This window comes from Pan troglodytes, chromosome 2 (assembly GCF_028858775.2).
Source record: "Pan troglodytes isolate AG18354 chromosome 2, NHGRI_mPanTro3-v2.0_pri, whole genome shotgun sequence".
NCBI lineage: Eukaryota > Metazoa > Chordata > Mammalia > Primates > Hominidae > Pan > Pan troglodytes.
Genome location: NC_086015.1, coordinates 79,568,967 through 79,595,702, shown reverse-complemented (window position 1 = coordinate 79,595,702; position 26,736 = coordinate 79,568,967). Strand labels below are relative to the sequence as shown.

The 26,736-nt window shown below is 48.3% G+C and overlaps 1 pseudogene; it reads left to right on the top strand.

The window, feature by feature from the left end:
• The first annotated feature begins 17,991 nt into the window (after positions 1 to 17,991).
• LOC107970439 (uncharacterized) overlaps positions 17,992 to 26,736 on the top strand; it is a 77,749-nt pseudogene continuing 69,004 nt past the window's right edge.

Below are 26,736 nucleotides of genomic sequence, written 5' to 3'. Positions count from 1 at the left end.
GTTTTGTGGCTTGATGGCTTTTATTCCTTTCCGCATTTCCTTTGTCAATATTGCTTTCTTCTTTATGCCTTTAACTGCAACGGGTGAGGATTCTGGGATCCTTTGTTTAGCAGAAACTTCATGACAGAATCCTCTATACCTAGGCGGCCTCTTTTAGCTTCTGAGCAATAACCCGGTCATCCAGGTGGAATCACAACCATCTTTTTATATACACGAAGTCCTCCCTTCATTTTGGAATTCCCTGAAAACTGAGTTTATGGAAACAATGTACAGGAGGTCCTCCAACACCATTGGTTGTTCAAAGTTGTGTAGTTATACTCTTCATGAAAAATAAGTGGTTTCACTATACATAATTTTGCTTCAAGGTGAAGTTTCCAAGAGACTTTCAAAGATGTTAAGTGAGGACATACTGTACATCAAATTCATATCCTCTTCCACAGTTCATGTGGAATTTCTTTATAAACTGCTTCTAGAGAATCTATTTAGGCAGGTTATGTGTAAAGATCCATGTCGCCCTTCCTCAATCTTGGCTTTGAATCAAATCACCTGGGGAGCTTACAAATGATGAGGCCTGGGTCTCAATACCTGAGATTCTGATTTCCTTGCACCTGTGTGAGCATGTGGATTTTTTTTTTCTTTTAAAGCACCAGAGGTGGTTCCAATGATGAAGTTTTTAGAGGCATCAAGCTCCAATGATTAAGAACAGAAATTAATTGCAATATGATTTCTTCAAATAGTATCTTCAAATGCATTGCCCATCAACACCATACAAATGTTTATTATGCTGTTGTTTCTTACCATTTTGCATTTTCTATTTCTTTCTTTTCCTTTTTTTTTTTTTTTTTGAGTCAGAGTTTCACTCTTGTTGCCCAGGCTGGAGTTCCATGGCATGGTCTCGGCTCACTGCAACCTCTGTCTCCCGTATTCAAGCAATTCTCCTGTCTCAGCCTTCCAAGTAGTTGGGATTACAGGCATGCGCTACCATGCCCGGCTAATTTTTGTGTGTGTGTGTGTTGTTAGTAGAGACAGTGTTTCTCCATTTTTGTCAGGCTGGTCTAGAACTCCCGACCTCAGGTGATCCGTCCGCTTCCGCCTCCCAAAGTGCTGGGATTACAGGCATGAGCGACCACGCCCAGCCACCACTTAGCATTTACATTTTACATTTGTTGAAGTTATAGATTTATACACACATTGATTGCTGCTTTGTTATACACTTGCATATACATAAGATGGGAAATAGAAAAGAATAAAATAGGCACAGTATCCCTGAAGTTTCATATTCCGAGACTTTAAAAATATTTGCTCTTTAGAAATTTGTTTCAATTAAGAAACTGTGGTATACACACCCAATGAAGTATTATTCAGCCTAAAAAGGAAGAAAATCCTCTCCACTGCAGACAAAATGGATGAGATTGTAGGTCTGTATATTAAATGAAATAAGCCAGGCACAGAATGACAAATATTTCATGTCCTCACTTCTATGTAGGAAGAAAAAAGGAAACCTTGGCCGGGTGTGGTGGCTCAGGCCTGTAATCCCAGCACTGTGGGAGGCCAAGTCGCACGGATCACTTGAGGCCAGGAGTTTGAGACCCACCTGGCCATCATGGTGAAACCCCGTCTCTACTGAAAACACAAACAATTAGCCAGGCGTGGTGACGCGTGCCTGTAGTCACAGCTACTCGGAGGGCTGAGGCCCAAGAAGCGCTTGAACTCGGGAGGCGGAGGTTGCAGTGAGCCCGGATTGTGCCTGTGTACTCCAATCTGGGCAACAGAAAGAGACTCCATCACACACATACACACAAAAGGAATCTCAGGAAGGTGGAAAGTATAAAGGTGGTTAGCAGACGCTAGGAAGAAAAGGGGTGGGGTGGGGAATGAAGAGAAGTGGATAATTGGGTCCCAAAATACAGAAAGATGGAATAAGTGAGTTCTAGTGTTTGATAGTACAGTATGAAAATTTTAGTTCACAAGAATTTCTTGCATATTTCCTGATGCTTTGGTAAGAAGCTTCCTAACTTTCTCATTATGCTGGTTTTTTAGCTCTTCTCTTTCTGCTCTTGAAATTATGCTGGTTTTTTGTTTTTTGTTTTGAGATGGAGTTTCGCTCTTGTTGCCCAGGCTGGAGTGTCATGGTGCAATCTTGGCTAACCGCAACGTCTGCCTCCTGGGTTCAAGCGATTCTCCTGCCTCCACCTCCCGAGTAGCTGGGATAACAGGCATGCGCCAGCACGCCCAGCTAATGTTGTATTTCTATTAGAGATGGGGGTTTCTCCCTTTCGGTCAGGCTGGTCTTCAACTCCTGACCTCAGGTGATCCGCCCACCTCGGCCTCCCAAAGTGCTGGGATTACAGGTGTGAACGACCGACCGCGCCCGGCCCAAGCTGTATCCTTATCTGTTGTCTGTTGTTGTTTGTTTGTTTTTGAGCCCAGAAATAACTTCTCACCTATATGTTGAAACGATTTTTAACATGAGTGCTAAGAAAGTTCATTGGTGGAAAAGCAGCCTTTTCAAGAATTGGTGTTGGAGAAACTTGATTTCCACATGCAGAAGAAAGAAGGTGGACTCTATGTCACACCAGGTGCAAAAATTAACACAAACTGGATCAAAGACCTAACCCCAAGCGCTAAATGTATCATACGCCTAAAAGAAAACATTGGCCACACTTTCATGACATGAGATTGGGCAATGCTTTCTGGGATATGACACCAAAAGCATAGGCAACAAAAGAAAATTAGATTCCTTGGATTACATCTAAATGACAGACACTTTTGTGCAGCAAAAAACACTGCAAACTGAGTGAAAAGATAACCCATGGATTAGGAAAAATATTTGCAAAGCGTATATCTGAAAAGAGGCTGATATCCATCATATATAAAGAACAGCTAGAACTAAACAACAAGAACCCCAAAGCATCCCATCAACAATGGTCAGAAGACTCGAGTAGACGTGTTCCTAAAGAAGATATAGCAATGGCCAAGAAGCATCTAAAATGATGTTCAAAATCACTAAACATAGGGAGGTGCAAATCAAACCAAGAATGTCATACCACACATTAGGACGGATATGATAAATAAACAAGCATTGGTGAGACTAGAGGGAAGTAGGAATGCTCGTGTGATCGGAGGGAATGTAAAACCGTGAAGGAATGGGGAAAATAGTATGGCGTGTACTGGAAAAATTAGAAACAATGATCAGATGTTCCCGCAGTTGCATTTGTGGGTACCTACCAAAAAGAATTAGAAGCCAGGAGTGGAAGACAGATTTTTGTACACCCATATTCATAGCAGCATTATTCACAACCGCCAAAATGTGGAAGTAACCCAAGGTTTCATGGACAGATGAATGAAAAAGCACATTGCAGTTCTTTCATACGGTGGAAGACTATTCAGCCTTAAAAAGGCAGGCACCTCTGGCAGGTTCGGTGGCTGACACCCGTAATCGCAGCATCTTGGAAGACCGAGGTGGGCGGATCACCTGAGGTCAGGAATTCAAGATCAGCCTGGCCATCTTGGTGAAACCCTGTCTCTACTGAAAATGCAAAAAATGAGACGAGCGTGGTGGTGTGTGCCTATAGTCCCAGCTACTCCGGGGGCTGAGGCACAAGAATCGCTGGAACCCGGGAGGCGGAGGTTGCAGTGAGCCCAGATTGTGCTACTGCACTCCAGCCTGTGCGACAGAATGAGACTCCATGGAAACACAAAACAAAACAAAGTCAAACGAACAAACAAAAAACAAAAAGAAACCAGACAGGCACTTCTGAAGCAGGCCGCAACATGGATGAACCTTGAAGACATTATCGTCAGTGAAATAAATAAATCCCAAAAGGATAAACATGCCCAGGCTCAGTGGCTCACACCTGTAACCCCAGCACTTTGGGAGGCTCAGCCAGGCGGATCACTTCAGGTCAGGAGTTTGAGACCAGCCTGGCCAATATGGTGAAAGCTTGTCTCTATTAAAAATACAAAAATTATCTGGGTATGGTGGCGCACGCCTGTAATCCCAGCTACTCGGGAGACTGAGACACAAGAATCTCTTGAACCCACGATGTGGAGGTTGCAGTGAGCCGAGATCATGCTACTGCCACTCCAGCCTGGGTGACAGAGAAAAACTCTGTCTCCAAACAAAAAAATTAAACACTGTATGATTCCACTTTTCTATGAAGTGTCTAGAGTACTTAAACTCATAGAGTTGCAAACTAGAAAGGTGGCCCTCAGGGGTGGGCGAGAGAGAGTAGTGGAGAGCTTGGTGAATGGGTGCAATTTCCATTTTGAAAGATAAAACTGTTCCGAAGATGATGGCGGTGATGGTTGCTAAACAATGTTAACGTACTTAATGTCATTAAACTGTAAACTGAAAAAGAGTGGAAATTGTAAATGTTTATACTGGCCATTCTATATGAACTAATGTATATTTATAATTTTTAATATTTATACGTGGTATATTGTCCCATAATAAAGATGACAATTAAAGCAGTTGGATCTTTAAAAAGAAAGAAGTGAAGAATACACACCAGCTTTCTCTTGATTAGAGGAAGAGCCCCAAAGCTTCTATGGACACTCACTTTTCTCTTCTTCTTGTATGATGATGAGGAAGTCCTTAGAGCTTGGGGAACTTGGGCGACTTTGGCTAATGAGGAACTCTGTGCCTTGAGTCCCCCAGGCCACAGAATAGTAAGTACTCAGTCTATGCCTTCAGCCCTGCAGTGTGCGGTTCCGGTCCTGTAGGCTCCACACCCATTACCTGTATCAGGAGGCTCATGTCTCACCCTGTCTTCTTGCCAGCCTTGAGGACAGAGTCTGAGCCTCCATCGTGCACCACGCAGGGAGGACGGTGGATCTGTTCTCCGTGGTCATGGCCCAGCAGAGGGGAAGGGCAGTTCAGTGAGTGTAGGCAAAAGAAAGAGCGATCAGACTCTTACTGTGTCTATGTAGAAAGGAAAGACATAAGAGACTCCATTTGAAAAAGACCTGTACTTTCAACAATTGCTTTGCTGAGATGTTGTTCATCTGTAGCTTTGCCCCAGTCACTTTGAACCAACCACTTTGACCCAACCTGAAGCTCACAAAAACATGTGTTGTATGAAATCAATGTTTAAGGGACGTAGGGCTGTGCAGGACATGCCTTGTTAACAAAATGTTTACAAGGAGTATACTTGGTAAAAGTCATCGCCATTCTCTAGTCTCAATAAACCAGGGGCACGATACACTGTGGAAAGCCGCAGGGACCTCTGCCCTTGAAAGCGGCGTATTGTCCAAGGTTTCTCCCCATGTGATAGTCTGAAATGTGGCCTCATGGGATGAGAAAGACCGGACCATCCCCCAGCCCGACCCCCGTAAAGGGTCTGTGCTGAGGTGGATTAGTCAAAGAGGAAAGCCTCTTGCAGTTGAGAGAGAGGAAGGCCACTGTCTCCTGCCTGCCCCTGGGAACTGAATGTCTCAGTATAAAGCCCGATTGTATATTTGTTCAATTCTGAGATGGGAGAAAAACAGCCCTATAGGGGGAGGCAAGACATGTTTGCAGCAATGCTGCCTTGTTATTCTTTACTCCACTGAGATGTTTGGGTAGAGAGAAACATAAATCTGGCTTACGTACACGTCCAGTCATAGTACCTTCCCTTGAACTTCCTTATGACATAGATTCTATTGCTCACATGTTCGTTGCTGACCTTCTCCTTATTATCACCCTGCCCTCCTACTACATTCCTTTTTGCTAAAATAATAAAAATGATAATCAATAAAAACTGAGGGAACTCAGAGGTGGTGCCGGTGCAGGTCCTTGGTATGCTAAGCACCGGTCCCATGAGCCCACTGTTGTTTCTCTATACTTTGTCTCTGTGTCTTATTTCTTTTCTCAGTCTCTCATCCCACCGGACTAGAAATACCCACAGGTGTGGAGGGGCAGGCCACCCCTTCAAGTGAGTGCTGAGGGACGGTCGGGAGCCTTGTTTGTTTCCTCATCCTCAGGACAAACAGGAGAATGTGGTGTGCAGATGTGAGGATACCAATGTGCAAACTGTCCGCTCAGCAGACTGTGGAGTTTCTGTTCTTGGTTGTGGTGGGGGTCTCAGAAATCTTATTCAAAATTTTGCTTTCCTCCCCCACTGGTTCTCCTTTTCATAGACATCTCACCCATGATAACAGGGAATCAGTCCCTCTAAACTATTCCCTAAGAACAACAAAAACATTATGAAGGTGATAATGAGGATAAAGAGGATGATGACAGACACCATGGCATCACGAACCCTTACTGAGGGCTTCCTGAAGGCCAGCCTCTGAGCTCTGTGCTCTATGCAGCTTGTTTCATTTCATCTGCATAGTCTCCCAGTTATTAGTGCACATTTCATGATGATTTTACAGACTAGAAAAGGAGCAACGCATTTTCATACAACTTCTACCAGATCATGAAGTCAAAAAGGGTGAAGTCAGGGGTGAACCAGGCAGTCTAAGTCCAGACACATGGCATTTGGCCAGTCCTCTCCGTGCATCCAACCTGCCGTCTCAAATCCTTGTCATTCAGGCTGATGCCCCTGCTCACTGTGCCCTTCCCTTTGGGGGTTCCTTGTAGACCACAGCTAGACCAGTGGGTGCCACAATCACTGTGTCAAGTATAGAAAGGGCAGCTGAGATCACATCAAGGATTCTAGAAAGAATTGGCACAGGATCATTCGGGACACATCTCTCCCTTGCCCCTGTTCCTGGCTTTCCATACAGCTCTCGACTTCCTCAAAGGAGTCATCAATTCGGAGTTTGGCTTCCGTTCCTATTGAGGAAGCTGGAAAGTGTTTCAAAAATGCTCCCCAGGTGTGCCTGTGGTTAAGACCTCTGAGCTCTGCTTAAAACTTTTTGAATCTGAGTGCAGTGGCTCACGCCTGTAATCCCAGCCCTTTGGGAGGCTAAGGCGGGTGAATCACAAGGTCAGGAGTTCGACACCAGCCTGGCCAACACGGTGAAACCCTGTCTCTACTAAAAACACACACACACACACACACAAAATTAGCCAGGCATGGTGGCGTATGCCTGTAATCCCAGCTACTTGGGAGGCTGAGGCAGGAGACTCCTTTGAAACTGGGAGACAGAGGTTGCAGTGAACCGAGATCATGCCACTGCGCTCCAGCCTGGGTGACAGAGCAAGACTCTGTCTCAAAAAAATAAATAAATAAAAATTACGAAAAAAAGTGCTTGGAAGGGCTTGGCAAACTTTAGCCATCAGCTTACGTACCACTTTGGAAGGGCATACCTTCAGTCACTTCACCCTTTAATCCCTTTGCTCAAGACTAAAGTTCTGAGAGGAAGTCTAATCAGCTGAGTTGTGTCCATGTGGGCAGTGCAGGAAAGGATGCAGCGGGAGGCGGCTCCAGGGACGTCTTTGGCTTCCATCATGGGGGAGCAGGCGCCTGGATTTTCCACCCTAACAAATCTAGACAAAGGAAAGTGAGGTTCTCTGAGGAAGGAGACATAGAGCCCAAGGAGCTAACCAAGAGACAAATAGTCATCCTGTCTTGTTACTTTCTTGTACACATGTGTGTACATTATCTTACATTTATCACTTTGTTTTCTTTCTCTCCTTTAATTGCACCCTGCTGCCAAAAGTTAAAATAAAATGAAAGTATTGAGATAGCTCAGTAACTGACTTTTGGTCAGTTGCCTTTTCATATAGTGAACAGCTGCCCAAACGATTGTCTCTGTCACTGTGCAAATTTGCAAGCGTTTGCATGATCACTCCCAATCCCCCAACACAGGGCTGTGTTACAGCACAATTTAGTTCAGTGTTTTGCTCTCTGCAACAGGGAGGTTCTCATCTATTACAGGTTGCAGTAAAAACAAGGGTACCATAAGCAACCACCTCTTTCCTCAATGATGTGATGAAAGCAAAAGCCAAGTAGCTCCATGTATCCAACTTAAAAACATAAAAATTATGCCTGTGGGCTGCAGTTGGAGCTATGGTGGCGGCAGCTGCCGCTGGGCCTAGCCCGGGGTGTGGACCTGGGAACTCCGCAGAAGGGCCCGAGGGGGAGCCTCACGGAGCGACGGCGGAAGGCGCACAGGATGCTAAAGCTTTACTACGGCCTCTCGGAAGGGGAGGCGGTGGGACTCCCCACCGGGCCCAACCCCCTGGACCCCACTGATCTGAACGGGGCGCACTTCAACCCGGAAGTTTACCTAGACAAGCTGCATAGAGAGTGCCCTCTGGCCCAGCTGATGGACAGTGAGACGGACATGGTGCGGCAGATCTGGGCTCTAGACAGCGACATGCAGACCCTGGTCTATGAGAATTACGACAAGTTCATCCCAGCCACTGAAATTGACAAACAGCATAAAACTGTATGAGGAATTGCAGGAGACCCAGAATTTCCCAAATAACCTTGTAAAAGAAGAACAAAGTTGGAAGACTCACAAAAATATATATATACACACACATATATATGTATATAAAGTTTTGTTTTCATTCAGTTGTAAACATTTAGTAATTTCTATTGTGATTTTTCATTGAACTCATGAAAGGATATTTTTAATTTTCCAAATGTATGCTTGTGTTTAGCTATCTTCTTGCTGTTCACTTCTAATTTTGTTGCATTATGGTCAGGGAAACGTGGTCTGGACAATGTCAATCCTATAGTGGATTTTGTTGAGACTTCTTTATGGCCTAATATGTGGCCAGTTTTTTTTTTTTTTTTTGCAAATGTGCCACATGTGGTTAAAAGGAATGTGGATTTATTTTTTAGGAGAGTTTTTATTTTTAAATAGATAAGGTTCTCAGTGTAATTGAAATCTAGCTTCAATTAACAATATACTAGTTCTCTCAAACCTTAGGATGTTAGTCAGTGTAACAATAGACTGCTTCTGAGACAAATAAACCATGAATTCTCAGTGGGTTGGCACCCATAGCATAGTCTGGTGCAGGTCAGGGGTTCTCCTTGGGGGCCCTTGTCCAACAGTGATTCAGAGATTCTGGAGGTTTCCATCTTTTAATTCTGCCATCTCAGAATTTTTCACTTGTAGCCATATGGATAGGAAGAGAGGGAACATAGCTCAAACTTGCCTTTGATAACCTTGGCCCAGAAGTGATTTCTTACATTCGTATTGGTGGAAATGCAGTCACGTGGCTCCAAACTAACTGCAAGGGAGGCTCAGAAATGTAGCCTTTCTGCATGTCCAGGAAGAGGAATGGTGTGAACACAGCACTGTCTTTGACACACTAAGCATGCGCTAAAGAGTTCTTACTCTTATAGGAGGTTTGTCTGTCCTGTGTAACTTTCTCAGTTTTTGCTTAGATAGTTTCAGGCAATGTTGTTTGGTGCATTCAGCTTGATGATTATTATGTCCTCTTGGCAAAGTAGTCAAGATTCCCATCAGTTTGAATAAAAGTGTTTTACAGATAGGTCAGGAAATGTTAATACTTTAAAAGGCCCCTCTATTCCTCCACTCTACAGATAAGAACAACAGAGTCCTAGAGAGAGGAGGTCATGGGTCTCACTCATCAGTGGCAGAATTGAAACCAACATGGCAGTAACTTTGCCTTTCCCCCATCACGTTGTTCTCCCTCTATCTTCACTCTGCTGATTTCTTCACTTGCTCCATACAGACCTCCCAGTGCCAAGTAAAATGTGTCTGGAAATGGTGGGTTCTTGGTCTCACTGACTTCAAGAAAGAAGCTGCAGACCCTCACGGTGAGTTTTACAGTTCTTAAAGGTGGCGTATCTGGAGTTTGTTCCTTCTGATGTTCGGATGTGTTTGGAGTTTCTTCCTTCTGGTGGGGTTCGTGGTCTCGCTGGCTCAGGAGTGAAGCTGTGGACCTTCGTGGTGAGTGTTACAGCTCTTAAGGTGGCACGTCTGGAATTGTTCATTTCTCCCGGTGGGTTCATGGTCTCACTGGCTTCAGGAGTGCAGCTGCAGACCTTCTCAGTGAGTGTTGCAGCTCATAAAGGCAGTGTGGACACAAAGAGTGAGCCGCAGCAAGATTTATTGCAAAGAGCAAAACAACAAAGCTTCCACAGCATGGAAGGGGACCCCAGCGGGTTGCCACTGCTGGCTCGGGCAGCCTGCTTTTATTCTTTTACCTGGTCCCACCACATCCTGCTGATTAGTCCATTTTACAGAGAGCCTGAGTGGTCTGTTTTGACAGGGTGCTGACTGGTGCATTTACAATCCCTGAGCTAGACACAAAGGTTCTCCACGTCCCCACTAGAATAGCTAGTTACAGAGTGTCCACACAAAGGTTCTCCAAGTCCCCCCCAGAGTAGCTAGATACAGAGTGTTGATTGGTGCATTAACAAACCCTGAGCTAGACACAGGGTGCTGATTGGTGTGTTTACAAACCCTGAGCTAGATACAGAGTGCCGATTGGTGTCTTTACAAACCTTGAGCTAGATACAGAGTGCCGATTGGTGTATTTACAATCCCTTAGCTAGACATAAAGGTTCTGCAAGTCCCCACCAGACTCAGGAGCCCCACTGGCTTCACCCAGTGGATCCCACACAGGAGCCACAGGTGGAGCTGCCTGCCAGTCCCTCACCATGCGTCCGCACTCCTCAGCCCTTGGGTGGTCAATGGGACTGGGCACTGTGGAGCAGGGTCGGCACTCGTCGGGGAGGCTCGGGCCGCACAGGAGCCCATGGAGCAGGGGAGGCTCAGGAATGGAGGGCTGCAGGTCCCAAGCCCTGCCCCGTGGGGAGGCAGATAAGGCCCAGTGAGAAGTTGAGCACAGCAGCTGCTGGCCCAGGTGCTAAGCCCCCCCACTGCCCGGGGCCGGCAGGGCCGGCCAGCCACTCCTAGTGTGGGGCAGCCAAGCCCATGCCCACCTGGAACTCCAGCCAGCAGGCAAGTGCCGGGGACAGCCCCGATTCTGGCTCACACCTCTCCCTCCACACCTCCGTGCAAGCTGAGGGAGCCAGCTCCAACCTTGGCCAGCCCAGAAAGGGGCTCCCATCATGCAGCCACGGGCTGAAGGGCTCCTCAAGTGCCACCAAAGTGGGAGCCCAGGCAGAGGAGGTGCTGAGAGTGAGCGAGGGCTGTGAGGGCTGCCAGCACACTGTCACCTCTCATAAGGAGTGATTAATCTGAGCTTCTCCAGAAAGTACATTCCTGGTAGGCACTGGGAATAAGAAATCTCAGAGTATAAAATAACATCAAGTGGTAGCACTTTTGTGAATGGCTCCCAAATTAGTTCCTTTACCTTTTTGTTTTTCATGAAGCACAGTTGCACAAAACACGCTTAGCCTGAGATGAAGCACATATTAGAGAAAGGTTCTCTCTATAGCATTATCTATTACTCGAATGAGCATGAAAAATAGGAGATGGGACATACTCTCTCTAGCTATTATTACCTCCACTACAGAGTTGACATACACAAGCTCATTATTGCATTATGTTTTATTCAACAAAATAACTTTAATGTTGTGGCTTAAATTGAATTTGCTAAAACATCTTTATCTCCAGCATAATGTGCCTCAAGTGTCTTCTTGGTGCTTGAATTTTCTCCAGAATTATAGTGCTGAAGCTATGGAAATGGTGAAATTATATGCAATATGCAAAACAATGTTGCTATAACGTGGTAATTGGCCTTCCATATAATTAAAGGAACATTTCCTCATCAGAGCTGTTCCATCAGAGACCCAAAGGCTATCTTTCTACAAATCACCCACTTAGGAAAGCCTTTATTCCCAGTAGCCTATGAAAATCTGGTTATGCAAACAGATTTGCTTATTCAGTAACATTAATGGCTCCTCATAGTTAAAAAGTCATCAAGGTGACTGACCTATAATCTGTTTCCTCTGTGACCAAGTGTCATTTTTACTTTGACAGTTGGGAGCCTTTTGACTCTTTCACAGCTGGCATGAAGGCACAGGGAGGGAAATCTGAAAAACCAACAACCTGTGTATTCTCAGCCTATTCATCAATAGAAAATCACTTCAACTGGATTAGGGTCTTGTACCTGGCAGAAAGGCTCTTATGGACATTGGAATTGGATTTTTACACTTGATATGACACTTCCTTGAGTCAGATCAGATTCGTGTTTGATAGACTCTTGCCGAAAAGTTGCTGCAGGGTCTGTGCAATAGCTAAAGCCTTTTTGTTGTTGTTGTTGTTGTTGTTGTTGTTTTAAAAGCAGCATTAAATGTTTTCATGAAGACCTTCCCAGCAGTGATTTTATTGGGAATATGGTCTTTAGCTCTGGTCCCGAATAACTCACACTGAGGAAACCTCTAACAAGTGTTTTATTAGAAGATGTCTGATGGATGGTTGGTTTTAAAAACAAATCTCTTCCCTTTTTCTGTCCCCTGTGTTCTATTCTCCTTTCTCTACACATTATTCTGGGAGGATTCACCTATTCCCAAAGTCCTTTCCTCTTTATTTCCATTCCAGAGCTCTCTGTATAACTCCAGGCTGATGAATCCAACTGCCCACTGGTTATCTCCACTTGGCTCTCTGTCTTGCATTGACCTCATCTTACCTTTCATCTCCTGATTTCCTTTTTTGCCTGGGCTCACCACATCAGATTCACACCACCATCCACCCAGCTTCCAAAACACCTGGGCCTCATCCTGCATTCCTCCCTCTTTCTCAGTCAAGTTAGCCTACTGTCTCCTCTCCATCCTCACTGCCACAGCCTTGGTCCAGCCAACCATCTTGTCTCACTTGGTGTATTGCAGCCTTCTACCTGGTCTACTCACCTCCCACTCTCCTCCAGCCAGACTGCTCTTTTTATAGCACAAAGTGGATCATTACTCCCTTGCCTAAAAACATCTACTGTCTCCCTTTGTCTACAGGATAAACATGACAAAGAGCCTTTAAGATTTGGCTCCAACTTACCTCTACATTAGTCACTTTTTACAATTATATGAACATCTCTCAGCTCCTCACCCTCTCATGTCTCGATTTTTGCACATGCTCTTCCCTCTGCTGGGAATGATCTTCTACACCTCTCCTATCGACCTGGCTAATTCCTACCATTTCCTAGTCTTCAACTTAGGAGTACTGTGATGGAGAAGTATTTCTGACCACCTGATATAGATTGGATGCCCACCCATCTCCTGGCTTTTTTTTTTTTTTTTTTTTTTTTTTTTTTTTTTTTGACGGAGTCTCGCTCTGGCCATCCAGGCTGGAGTACAGTGGTGCGATCTTGGCTCACTGCAATCTCCGCCTCCTGGGTTCAAGCAATTCTCCCACCTCAGCCTTCTGAGTATCTGGAATTACAGATGCCTGCCACCACACCCAGTTAATTTTTTTGTATTTTTAGAAAGACAGGATTTCACCATGTTGGCCAGGCTGTTTCCGAACTGGCCTCAAGTGATCCACCCACCTTGGCCTCCCAAAGTGCTGGGATTACAGGTATGAACAACTGCACCTGGCCGATTGGGTGCCCCTTCTTTGTGCTCCCATTGCCCCAGGCATACTGTCACCATAACTCTTACCATTCTGAGTTGAAAATGATTTTTTTTTGCTTTTTATTTCTCTCATTAAATGCAAAGCTCATTGAAAAGAGGATGGTGGTTGTTCACTGTTGTACTCCTAACCTTTGACTCAGTGTCCTGAGGTCGGCTCTAGAGCTGTGCACACATGTTCAGACATTGGAGCACATCTTGTCTAGCGCCTCTTTTGAGGTGGCTTGGAGAAAAGTCAGTAGGTACTTCCCCAAGGATGAAACAGAAGCTTCACCTAAATCAGGAGTTCAACTTCAGCCTGCATTAGAATCCTCTGAGAGCTTGTTAAAAATACATTCTCCTAGAGCCCACTCTTCAAGAGTCAGTGAGTTGCTTCATCATCAAAATATATACAGAATCCAGCCGGTCTTCAGCACCAGCCTGGTCTGAGCCACTGTGAACTCCCACCTACAGAATCTCACTGCTGGTCTCCTTGCTTCTGCTCTTACCTTCTTACCATCCATTCAAGTAGCCAGGGTTATCCTTTTTGAAAATTTTTTTGAGATGAAGTCTCACTCTATTGCCCAGGCTGGAGTGCAGTGGTGCTACCTCGTTTCACTGCAGCCTCTACCTCCTGGGCTCAAGCCATCCTCCCAACTCAGCCTCCTGGGTAGCTGGGACCACAGGCATACACCACCACACCTGGCTGATTTTTGTATTTTTTGTAAAGACAGGGTTTTGCTATGTTGCCCAGGCTAGTCTTGAACTTCTGTGTGCGCCCACCTCAGCCTCCTGCATTCTTAGGAAGCCCCTCTTGTAGGGATTTTGATGCAGAGTCCTGGGTGCCTCATGTCTCCTCCCATCTCTCTCTGTCTTTCTGTCTCTGTCTCTGTCTATCTCTCTCTCTTTCTCTTTGCCTTATAGCTGCCCTGGGGACTAGACTCTGCCTTAAGCATCCCTCTGAATCCTGTTTGCTTTTACACTGAGGCTGCTTTAAATCGCATCTTGATCTGAAGCCTTGGGCTTCTGTTCCTATTGCTTGCTTTTGTTGGAAGGGCTGTGCAGCTTCTTGACAAATTGCAAAGGTGCCCACACGTTTCCAAGTCCCCAAGAACCAAACCAGATGACAAACAAGGATGCAGCCCACAGCTGGGGAGACAGATTTCATGTCCACACAGAGACTCCAAGATGCTGAACTGAAATCCACCCCGAAACCTGTTTTCTCTCTCATTTAAGTTCAATGTCACCTGGGGGCTTGCAGGGCAGGGCTGGTGACTATTCACAGGGCAAAGATGCTTTGAAATGTCAACTGAGAATGGTGTGGTGGTTGACAGATGGCACGTCAGGGCATAGATTAACATGGAAAGAGAAACTCATCCCTTGGGGAGTGTGTGAGGCTGGCAGCCACACAGAGGGCTTTTCCTGCGAGCTCTCGCATAGATGCAAAGAGTCAGGAGGTTTTGCTTTCTGAGCCTGAGTGGAACCATGTTCCTCCCTGCACATTGCTGCTCTGCAGCAAATGTTTATTCTTGTTGCATTGATTAAAAGTGCTTACCAGGCGGGGAGCGGTGGCTGAAGCCTGTAATCCCAGCACTTTGGGAGGCTGAGGCGGGCGGATCACAAGGTCAGGAAATCGAGACCATCCTGGCTAACACGGTGAAACCCCGTCTCTACTAAAAATACGAAACATTAGCCGGGCATGGTGGTGGGTGCCTATAGTCCCAGCTACTTGAGAGGCTGAGGCAGGAGAACGGCATGAACCTGGGAGGTGGAGCTTGCAGTGAGCCGAGATTGCGCCACTGCACTCCAGCCTGGATGACAGAGCAAGACTCCGTCTCAAAAAAAAAATAAATAAAGTGCTTACTGAAAGGGTTTGAGGGGAGTGGTGATAGTGTGAGTTATGGCTTTGCCGGCTGCCAGTGGATCCAGCCCCTCTGCACAGCTGTGCAAGGGTGTTTTGAAAAGTGGCTCAGCCAGCCAGGAGTGACTGGGTGTAAGTGTTGCTGCCACAACATCTTGTAGCCTGATTGGGGCCGTATTTGCAGAACGCCTAAACCACTACACTTGTTCAGGCTTAAAAATAAGCTGCCTTTTTTTTGTTTGGTTTTTTTTTTTTTTTGGTTTGTTTTATGAGACGGAGTCTTGTTCTGTTGCCGGGTTGGAATGCACTGGCATGATCTCGGCCCACTGCAACCTCTGCCTCCTGGGTTCAAGTGATTCTCCTGCCTCAGGCTCCTGAGTAGCTGGGACTACAGGCGTGTGCCATCATGGCCAGCTAATTTTTGAATTTTTAGTAGAGATGGGGCTTCACCATGTTGGCCAGGATGGTCTGATCTCTTGACCTCGTGATCTGCCCACCTTGGCCTCCCAAAGTCCTGGGATTACAGGTGTGAGCCACCGTGCCTGGCCAAACATAAACTTACTTTCTTACCTCTTCTGCTGAACTCTATTTGCTTCTTTTCCCAAACGTCTTTATCCAAAAGAGCTTTTAGCAACAAAGTTACCCAATGCCTTTCCATAGTCTCTCCTTGCAACTGGCTCTCAGCAGGGGGTAGGAGGAAATCCTTGACAGAACCAATTTACGTGACTGTTTGGAGGACTCTGGCTAGCCCCAGGAGGTGTTTGCATTTTTAAATAGGTTACTAGTGTCAGAATGTTTCATGAGTAAGAGCACAGCCTCTATGTTGGATGCCCTGAATTTGAATCTCAGCATGGCCCCTTTGTATATAACCAGAGAATGGATTTGGGGACCCAATGGATCTATCATGACATGAACTTGCACCAACATTCATCTGACCTCCAAAATGCCTATTCTGACTGGTAGACCCTAGTCTCACCCTAGTGCCAGTTCAGAGCCTGTGTCCAGTGATCCTGCACAGATCTCATTAGTTCCTTTTCCCCTGTTCAGTCAGCCTGGTAAAAGGCTGTGTATTCCTTCGGGGGCAGGCTGGGAGAAAAATTGACAGTATAAATTTTTGGCAGTGGAGCAGAGTCCTTTCTGGAGGGGACCTGGCTTCCCATTCAGACGAGGGACTGTGAACTGGCTTATGTCTGGGAATTGACTGGGGACTGTGACTCTGTCTTTATGATTCAGATTAGACTTCTACTCACCTGACCTAGAACTCTTCTGCAAACACAGATCAAGTAAAAATGTGGCAGGCTTCTTATCTATTTCACTTCTAGGAATGCCACGATCAGCTGGCACCATAGGTCTCTGCGAGTCAGGCTATTCTGGTTGCAGCTTTGACTCTGCTGTCTTTTATGGTAACTGCGTCCACCTTGCCTTTGGGGATTGAGTGCTGCAATCACTTGGCCCCGGCCCCTGTAGTGTGCCTATGTCACTTACCCTCTTTGTACCTCAGTCTCCTCCTCTGTAAAATGGGCATCCTAATAGCATCCACCCCCAGGGCTGCTGTGAGGTATAGATGGATTAGCATATGGAAAGCAATAGAAGAGGGTCTCAAAGCCCATGTGTCATTATCAGAATTATTTCATGACAGGGGAGAGCTGGAGGAGAGAGGAAGGTGCTGAGCAGACCCATGTGCTCTCCCACCAGTGTTTCCTGAGCACCTACTATGTGCTGCCCACTGTGAGAGCTGTTAGGGTTGAAATAGGGAGCACAGCAGGATAGGGGCCGCCATCAGGAGCTTAGTGGAGAGACCATTGTGCAACATGGTTCCAGTGCTTGGGGTGGGGAAGCTCAGGGAGTACAGGGGCCTAGGATCCTGGGCAGAATCATGGAAAGGACACAGCCTCCCCAGCCTCTCCTGCCTCCACTGCCTCCCTGGCCTCCTTTGCTTCCCTGGCCTCTCCTGCCTTCCTGGCTTCCCCTTCCTCCCCAGCCTCCCCTGTCTCTCCTGCTTTCGAGGTAGGCCAGGAGCTGCTGGTGCTCACTTAGCCTGTCCTGGACTCTTGGTGTAGCACCTCAATGTCCAGAAAATACCCCCGGGTTCAGCTCATCACACAGCCAAGGAAGGACCTCCACACTGACACTAAGGATGCATCCTGGGCTCATTCATCAGGGCATGCCTCCAGAATATTTCTCCACGTCTCCTCCCTTTGCCCACCTGCATTGTCTCTGTGCCTGAGCCCTGGCTGGGGGCCTGCAAGGATCCCCTATCTCCTCTGTCCCTGCACGGCTGGGTCCCAGGCAATCTGTCTGCCCACCACACCTCTCTCCCCTTGCCCACCACGCTCCAGCCCCACAGTCCTCTTTCTGCTTCTTTCCCAGCCTCTGGGCTTTTGCACACGCTGTTCCCTCTGCCCGAACATGCTCCACTGGGCTGAGAACAACTCTCTGAGACCTCTCTCAGCTGTTGCTTCCTTTGGAACAGCCGCTGCTGCTGTCCCTCTCCCAGCTCCAAGACCTGCTGAGCCTCCTGTCTTTTTCAGTTCCCATGCACCCAGCACTTCTCCTTGGCCTCCTTTTGCCCAATTGACAATGTCCGTTCTCAATGCCTTCTCACCCAGCGCTGAGCCCCACTGGGTGAAGGCAATGCCTGTCATGTTCACCACAATATACCCTCCCCCATCACCACTCCTGGTCCACAGAGATGCTCAAAAAAGATCTGTTGGTAGGCAATGCGAAGGTGCATTCTTGTCATCCTGCAGGCAGAATTATCCACGAGTTTTGAGCAGCCTCGGTTTTCCCACCACCTCCAAACCATGCAAGACACAGGGTAAGAGCAAAGACAAGGTGGCTGTGGCCGATGTCCACCCTCTCGGGGCGTCCTTTCTCTTCTCTCCTCCTTGGGCAGGGAGACCATCGGGGTGCAACCTGGCTGGGGCGGGGAGGAGGTGCAGGGCCTGGCCGGAGCGGGCCTGGCCACGGCCAGGGGACAGCGACCGCCTAGGCCGGGGCAGGTGAGCGCGGCGCAGGCCCCGGCACGGCGTTTCCGCGGTGCGCGCGAGCGGCCAGCAGAGGGCGCCAGAGAGCCAGGAGCGGCCCACGGAGGAGCCCGCGCCGGCCCCGACGCCCAGCTCCGCGCCGCGCAGACCCACCGAGCCCGCGCTCAGACGCCCCAGCTCCGACGAGAGGCCGCTCGCGCCGGGTCCTTCCTCTTCCCCAAGTGCAGGCAGAGCCCCCGGAGCAATGGCCAGTCCTTCCGGCAGCTCCGAAGACACTGGCAAGCCCCGAGGCGGGGATGGCCGGCCCAGGAGGGAGGAGGACGACGTCCCTTCCGAGGGGAAGAGGCTGCGGCTGTTGCTGGAGGGGGGGAAGCGCACAGCCCGAGGACTGCGAGGACGGGGAGGACGCGCCGCGGCCGGGCAGGGAGGAGACCGGCACCCAGACAGGTGGCGACGGCAGAGGAGTAAGTGACGCGGGCGCGGGGGTCCGGGGGTGCCAGGGACGCGGGGTAGGGGCGGCGGGAGTCTCCGTGGCCGGCCCTGCGTTGAAGTTGGTAACTGAGCGGCATCTCCGGCGGGCGCGGAGTGACAGCTCGTGACGGCCTCCGAGACGCCAGCTGCCCCTTCTCGGCTGTGTGGCTTCGACTTCCTGATTCTCCCACGACGTCCCTGGCCGGGAGACCAGCTGGACTCTGCGGCTAGCCAAAAGGGGAGGGGGAGCCCCGCGTCCTGGGGGCCCCCAGCAGGGGAAGGGGCGGGGGTTGCTCTGGGCATCCTGTCTGGGGCATCTGTCTGGGACTCTGTCGGTGCCTCTCACCTGGTGAGGGGCTTGTGGTGGGGGTAGGGGGGAAGTCCCTGGCGCCAGGCTTGGCCAAGCCCTGCTCTGCTGGGCTGCGGGCTGGCGGCGCTCACCCAGCTCACCTGCCCCGCATCTTCCTGTTTTTCTTCCCTTTCTGGTTGGGCAGCGAGAGTTGAGAGGAGGCAGATGGCTTCCATCCCAGAAATCGCTCTCCTCTTTCCATCCCTACAGAGAGGGACAGAGAGGCAAAGTTCCTTGCATCCCCCGGCACGCTGTCCCTGTGAGCTCCCGGTGTCCTGCACACGTGGACCCCTGAGTCACCGGGCCTGTGTGTGTGCGATGGGGCTCCGTGGTCAGCCTGTCCTCCTGGGGTTCACTTTCTGCTTTCCTACCCCAACTCTTCCTGTGTGGCTTTGCTGGCCTTCCACTGGGGAGGCACGTGGGTTTGGAGGGCAGATGAGGGCCCACTGGAGAGCTGTACCCCTCAGTGAGGGCCGCCACCTTGATGGTTTTTGATGGATAATGGGGTTGACCTCTTTGTTCCTTCCACATGTTTTTATGTTTGACCATTTGCTCAGCTGAGCTCGTCTTAATAATTTGATTCGTGGTTAATGAGCCCCACATGGGAGAGAGGGCGGCCTTCATTCTGAACCCATTGAAGCAGCACGGGCAGCCCTCTTCGCCATGGGCTGCATCAGAGCCCCCGCTGCCCAGTCTTGGGGTTGCCCCTGGATGCTGTCTGGGAGGCTTGTTCATGGTGACATCCTCATCTCCCCGTGCACTTTACTGCATTCAGAGCTTGGGTCACCTGGACACTGAACTCAGGTGAATTTTCTCTGAGATCCCGGGAGAAGGAGGACAGTTCTCAGGAAGGTTTTCCAGGGCTGATCACGGAAAGGATGAGAAGGGAGAGGTCCTGGTCGGGGACACAATTACGGTGGCAGTGTAACGCCGGGAAACTTTATTGCGTGAAGTCCCTCTCACTCTCTCTACCTCCCTCTTTTACATGGACACTGCCAAAGACCAGGATACCAGAATGCAGTGGAGGGACCAAGTGTAGTGGGACCTTGGGAACGCGAGTCTGGAACCAGGCGGCTGGGGTTTGCGTCCCGGTTCTGCCCCTCCTTAGCTGGCTGACATGGCACAGGCCACTTACCCTCTCTGAGCCTTACTGTCTTCAGTGGCAGATGGATCGGTCAACAGGCCCCATTGCCTGGGGTTGTTACTGATGAGATTAAGGGAAGCTCGTCCATAGAAGCACTTAGCGTTGTGCCTGGCACATAGTGTATGGTGGATAAATGGGACTTAGGACTGAAACTCATGCCTTGGTTTGTTTTTGCAGTGAAGTTTTGTTCTCGGGTGCATCACAAGAGACAAGGTTCTTGGCCGGGCGTGGTGGCTCAAGCCAATAATCCCAGCACTTTGAGAGGCCGAAGGGGGAGGATCGCTTGAGCCCGGGAGTTTAAGACCAGCCTGGGCAACGTGGTGAAGCCTCATATCTACCAAAAAAAAAAAAAAAAAAAAAAAGCCAGGTATGGTGGTGTGTGCCTGTAGTCCCAAGTACTTGGGAGGCTGAGGTGGGAGGATTGCTAGAGCCTGGAAGGTCCAGCTGCAGTGAGCTGTGATCATGCCACTGCACTCCAGCCTAGGTGACAAAGTGAGACCCTGTTTCAAGGAAAAGAGAGAGAGAGAGACAGACCCACAATTGTCTTAAGCCAGAATCTCCATGTTAAAATGCTTTCTGGAGGCTAAAAGGATGACATATTGATAATGAAATATTTAGAAGGCAGAAACCCCACTGAATTTCTTGGTCCACAGAGGGAAATGGGAATCGCATGACCTGAAGGATGATGCAGGAACTGAACAGAAACCATCCTTGTTTCCTGAATCTGAATATGGCACCCTCTTTTCACGGTGTCTGTATCTGCTCGTCCAGCGGCCGCTCGAAAAGAGGGAATCTTGATTTTCAAATTTAAAATTTGGCCCAAAGCCCACTGCTGCCCACAATGCCTGCCAGACACATTCCTCTTCCCTTTTAGTTTCTATGGGAATACTCTCTTTGAAGGACCCATGAAGCAGTGTTAGGCTGGTGTGAGGATCAGCAGCAGTTTCTTTGAGAAAGAGAGCCTGTTTCTTCACTCACAGGCCATGTCTGAGTGGATCAAGAAGAACAGAGTGCCCTTTTACGAGATTTTGTCTGCGTAGACCATTAACTTGGTAAAAATGTCGAAACCATCCTCGTTCTTTAATAGATTATTTTGGACTTTTCTTTGCAAGAAGCAGCATGGGCATTCAGATGCTTTTAAGGATAAAATGTTCTTTCTCATCGCCAGGCCTGGTGCTCTCGATGGCTGAGGTTTTAATGTGACTGGATGTCCCTTGGAGTGGCTCCCAGGCTGTGCTCTTGTGGTTGGGTGGCAAGGGGTTGCTTTATTCGCTGGTGGCTAGAGGATGTTTTAACAGGAAAATCGGGCCTCCAGGAGCCCCTGAGTGCCAAGTCCTGCTGCAGGGCATGTGTTTATGGTGGGGAGGTGGGGGGGGGGGTGGAGTGTGGAGGGTGGGGGGTGTTGATTTCCTGCCAATATCAGAAGTTTCACAGACTTCTTGTGTATCCACAAACACCCACCCCATTGAAAAGGCCTAGAAAACCTGGCCCTCCCCAAGCCTTTATTGACTGCTTGTGAATGATCCCAGGGTGTGTCTGACCCACAGCTCCTCCTGGAGGGAGAGAAAAGTCTCTCCTATGTATTTGGTTATCAACCTCAACCACTTGCTGAGCCTTCCTCAAGACCAGGCACCTCGGCAGAGATTTCTGGTTTGTCAGGCGGAACCGAGCATTCAAGGGTAACTCGTTGGAGTCCCTGAAATCCCCGATGGACGCACCAGGTAAAAGTATCCAGGGTTGAAACCAGATCAGGAAGGTTATTGTCAGCCTGGGGCTCCTGTAGAGGTGCATCCATGTTGCAGGTATTTTCTCTTCTTGCTGAGGAGAAACCTGGGTTTGTCAGCTTTGGCACAGTCACAACATTTGGGGTCAGACCATTCGTGGTGGTGGTGGTGGGGCTGTCCTGTGTGTTGTAGGATGGTTAGCAGCATCTCTGGTCTCCATCTTCTAAGTGCCATTCTACCCTCCCTGCTATGGCTACCCCAGATGTCTCCAGATGGTTTCAAATATCATGGAGCAAGGGAGTTGTACGTGAGCAAAACCACCCCAGTTGAGAGCCATTGGTCTACACTTGTGGAAATGTTTGAGAGTGAGAGTGTTGAGCTTGGGTCCCTGCTGTACCCTTTATGAGCAATGCGGTCTTGGAAAATTAATACTACTCCAGGGGCCTCAGTTTTCTCATCTATAAAATGGAGATAAATGAGATACACTTTCATAGGAAGTTTATGTGGGATTTACTGAGATAATAAGACAGTACATGGAAAATGCTGGGCATAGAATTTATTTATTTTTATTTTTTTTAAGACGGAGTCTTACTCTGTTGCCCAGGCTGGAGTGCAGTTGCATGATCTCTGCTCAGTGCAACCTCCACCTCCTGGGCTCAGGTGTTTCTCCTGCCTCAGCCTCCCGAGTAGCTGGGATTACAGGTGCCCACGACCACACCCGGCTAATTTTTGTATTTTTAGTAGAGATGGGGTTTCACCACGTTGGTCAGGCTGGTCTCAAACTCCTGACCTAAGGTGATCTGCCTGCCTCGGCCTCCCAAGGTGCTGAGATCACAGGTGTGAGCCACCACGCTGGGCTAGGCATAGCATTGTAACACAGACAAAGCACAAAATACTTGGGCAATATCTTTTTACATTTGGCTTGTCTAGACTCCATCCTCCATCCCCTCATGCGCTGGTGTGGTGCAGACCAGAATATCACCCACCTATACTGCAGAGTGGATTTGGGTGGCATCTTGGCTTTCTGCACAAGACTTGCCTGTTCCCCACCACATCCCCCTGGTTCTCAGGGTCCAGGATTCCAGGAGGCAGGGATGTGGGCAGGCAGGGCAGGTGGCCCACCCAGTTCACTCCCACGCTGGGGACCTGCAGAGCCGGCTCTCCAAGACAGGGTGTTTTGACCAACATCTGGGTTTCTGGATTTCCATTTGAGCACAGCTGGACTACACAGGCTGAAGCTCTCTCTGCCGAGATATAGATATTTCCCTGGCGAAGATCTTTCAAGCTGACATGAAGACATGGCCACCCACTGGAACGTGTTGTGTCTGCCGTGGCGCTCTTGTAATTTGTGAGGCAGGTTCCTGAGGAATGCAGTGCATAAGTGGGAAATGGTGGGAAGTTCTCGCATCCCCCTCGGCTGAAAGTGCTGCCTGTGCAGGTTGGTAGACGGTACTTTGAGCAGGAAGAAGACACGGAGCACATTCCTGTTAGCTATGACAGAGAGAGACAGGGTACACACTGGACATTTCAAGCTCCTGCAGAGAAGCAAGTCTTACTGTGCTGGGAGTACTTGTGGAGTGGGGGCTGTGTTGTCCTGGGCTTTAATTATTTCAGGAACATTTAACCGCAGGGCTGGCAGTCTGGATCTTGATATGTGTTTCTCAGTTGGAAAGACTTTGGACCATAGGGAAATGTCTTCTCAATTCTTTTAATTTCATTAAGGTGGTCATTTTTCTTCTTGTGGCCTCTGGAATGTGACACAGAACTCAAGGGACAGGAAGGAGATGGGTTGGAGGCTGGGACAGGGGTCCCTGCCAGGGATGCTGGTGACTCACATGACAGTGTTGATGTGTGGAGTCCAGTGCCTGGTTTGGGGAATGTTTGTGGGATATGTTCCAAAGCACTGATAGACCTATCAGGTACTGGAGGTGAATGGTCAAGTCTGATCTCAGGGCTGGCAGTGTCAGGCAAGGACAGGAAGTTGATGTTGAACTCATTGGCTGATGTTGCTTGGGACCCAGGGGGCAATGTGTGCCAGGACAGATGGGTCTGGGGCTAGGAAGGCAGGTTTGGGCTGGAGACTCGGGCTTGGGAGGCATCCCAGGTAGACAGTGGTTGAGGCTGTGGAAATGACCATGATTGCCTGGGATGAGAGTGGAGACAGACAAGATGGGGGTTTTGCTGTAAGCCTGGGGAACCCACCTCCCAGGTTCAAGGGATTCTCCTGCCTCAGCCTCCCAAGTAGCTGGGAATGCAGGTGCGTGCCACCATGCCTGACTAACTTTTGTATTTTTAGTAGAGATGAGGTTTGGCCAGGCTGGTCTCAAACTCCTGATCTCAAGTGATCGGTCCACCTTGGCCTCCAAGGTGCGGGATTATAAGCATAAGCCACCATGCCTGACCATTTTTAAATATTAATTTTTATGAAATATTTTCAAACACATTTTACTGTACATTGGAAAAGTCAATCATGATTTGAAAACTTTATCAAAATCCAATCAAATGTCAATTAACCATTTAATTATGGATGGGTAAGGAGACTATTTTGACCAAAACATGTTAGAACAATTACCACTTATAGAAATAATCTATGTTTTAATGTTTTTGTTGAATTAAACAATCTTTTATATTCTGTCCAGGCGCAGTGGTTCACACCTGTAATCCCAGCACTTTGGGAGGCCGAGGCTGGCAGATCACCTAAGGTCAGGAGTTCGAGACCAGCCTGGCCAACATGGCGAAACTGTATCTACCAAAAAAAAAAAAACAGAAATTAGCCAGGTGTTATTGCACACACCTGTAATCCCAGCTACTTGGGAGGCTGAGGCAGGAGAATCGTTTGAACCTGGGAGACAGAGGTTGCAGTCAGCCGAGATTGCACCACTGCACTTCAGCCAGCCTGGGTGACAGAGCGAGACTCTGTTTCAAAAATAAATAAATAAATAAAATAGAATTCTGAATTTTATTTTTAATAATTATTTTTGTAAAGAGAATATCTTGTTTTTTGGAGTTATTGAATTTATTGAATTGACAAAAATTACGTACAAGAGGGTATACAACATGATGTGATTGAAGTATGTATACATTACGAAATGGCTAAATCAAGCTAAATAACATATCACCTCCCAGACTTATTTTTTTGTGGTGAGAACACTTAAAAAATCTACTCTCTTAGTGATTTCCAAGTGTATGATATGTTGTTGTTAACTATAGGTACCATGTTGCCCCATGGATATCCTGAACTTATTCTTCTTCTCTAAAAATGACATTCTGTGTCCTTTGGCATCTGCCCACTTCCCCACCCTGGCAACCATCATTCTACTCTGCTTCTGTGAATTCAACTTTTTTCTTTTCTTTTTATTTCTTTTTTTTTTTTTTTGAGACAATCTCATTCTATTGCCCAGGCTGTAGTGCAGTGTTGTGATCTTGGCTCACTGCAGCCTTGACCTCCCAAGCTCAATCAATCCTCCCAATTCGGCCTCCTGAGTATCTGGGAGTACAGGCATGCACCACCACGCTCCACTAATTTTTGTAATTTTTTGTAGAGATGGGGTCTTGGTATGTTATGCAGGCTGGTCTCGAACTCCTGGGCTCAAGCAATCTGCCAGCCTCAGCCTCCCAAAGTGCTGGGATTACAGGCATGAGCCACCGTGCCTGGCCGAGTTTAACTTTTTTAGATTCCACATATAGGTGAGATCATGTAGTATTTGTCGTTCTGTGCCTGGCTTATTTCACTTAACATAATATCCTCCAGGCTCATCCATGTTGTCTTAAATGGCAGGATTTCCTTCTTTTTGAAGGCTGAATAGTATTCCATTGTGTACATACGCCACATTGTTGCTGGAAGTGTAATGGAGGCCAGTTGGGGGAGGAGGGGGAAAAGATTCACTCTAAGTCTAGATGCTCCAGCACCCACCCACGGTGTGTGCAAGGAAGTGCAGGTTGCTCCTGGTCTTGCAAACTGTGGTTTGTGGGACTCCAAAGCCCCTGTCCTTCCACGACGCTTTCTGTCCTGTTATCACATTTCCTTGAAGGAGAACCCAGCCTTGGTGGAGAGCCCTGCTCTGGCTTTGTCCCTCAGCATGAGATGGCAAAGGATGGTGCTGCTGGGAGACCCTCACGTCTGCGCACTGGGGGCTGCTTGCCTTCTCCATTCCTCCTTCAAGTATCTGAGCAGCTCCTGTGTGCCAGCTGCTGGTCTACGAGATGGATGGGTCCTTGGAGATTACGCTGAAGCAGAGGAGGCAGGCTGTAGCCCACAGGCCAGAACCAGCCCCCTGCCTGTTCATACAAATAAAGATTTATTGGAACACAGCCGCACCCATTTCAGTGCATATTGTCTGTGGCTGCTTTCCTGCTACAATGGAGAGTTGAATAGTTGGGACAGAGACCTATGGCCTGCAAAGCTGAACTATTTACCATCTGGCCCTCAAGAAAAAGGAAAAAAAATGCTGATCCTTGTACCCCGACAGTCTTAGGTTAAGAGGACTTTGTACCACCCTGATGTCCCAGGCGTCCATGAGTCCGGCCACCCTTGAAATGTACACAGGTCTGGGCTAGGGTTGCAGCAGGTGAGTCCCAATTTTGCAGGTCTTTGGTGTCAGGGGCACAACCCAGGGTTTTGAGTGGGGTTTCCCCATCACTGTGGCTGGGCACTGGGCTAGGGTGCTTTCTGATTTTTGTATGGGGAAGAGATAAGAGGGAGGAAATGGCAATTTGTTGCCCTGTTCTAACATTTTCCTAAGATGGGTCTCCAGGCAAGGGCTTGGGATCTCAGCTTGCACAGCTTACAAAACCCAGTGAGGCCAGCTGTCTTGGCACTGCCACTCTGAGGGATGGAGC